This window comes from Etheostoma spectabile, chromosome 3 (genome assembly GCF_008692095.1).
Source record: "Etheostoma spectabile isolate EspeVRDwgs_2016 chromosome 3, UIUC_Espe_1.0, whole genome shotgun sequence".
In the NCBI taxonomy this organism is placed as follows: domain Eukaryota; kingdom Metazoa; phylum Chordata; class Actinopteri; order Perciformes; family Percidae; genus Etheostoma; species Etheostoma spectabile.
In genome coordinates, this window is record NC_045735.1 from 30,259,848 (window position 1) to 30,260,369 (window position 522).

The 522-nt window shown below is 39.8% G+C and overlaps 1 pseudogene; it reads right to left on the reverse strand.

The window, feature by feature from the left end:
* The window catches only part of LOC116687044 (vomeronasal type-2 receptor 1-like), a 75,576-nt pseudogene that overhangs the window by 72,351 nt on the left and 2,703 nt on the right, over positions 1–522 (reverse strand).

Consider the following 522-nt stretch of genomic DNA (forward strand, 5'->3'; position numbering starts at 1 on the left):
AGGATTCACTGCCTATCCACTGGCGAGGGGGAGAAGGCTCAAGTGACAGCTCCTCCAGCAAGATCCTCATGTCTCCAGGGGATGAAAATGCCACAACAACCGTAGCTGTCGACCTGTAGATAAATTACAGTGTATATTATTATATTAGTAGACCTATTAACATGAAATTAACGATTTTGAATACTTCCAAACATGCTTAACCTTTCATGGTGTTTGAAATGTACAGTATACTGTACAGTGGACTGTTAAAAAATAAATAAATGTGCTGGAAAAAGAAGATACATTTCCAAATTGTCACTAAGATAACAGTTCATTTTATATTAAACTCAACTTTATGTCGTTTAGTGTGCCAAAGTTTAGTGTCAAAACAGGGAAAATCAAACCTGCGGATAACATCAGCTACTCTCTGGAACCTGCTACGTGGGTGGGCCCGATAGAAAGATTCAGAGTATTCCACACAGATCCCCTCTCTGTGTGCTGCGTTCAGAAAAGACGCCATACCATTATTGCCATAGTCCGAAT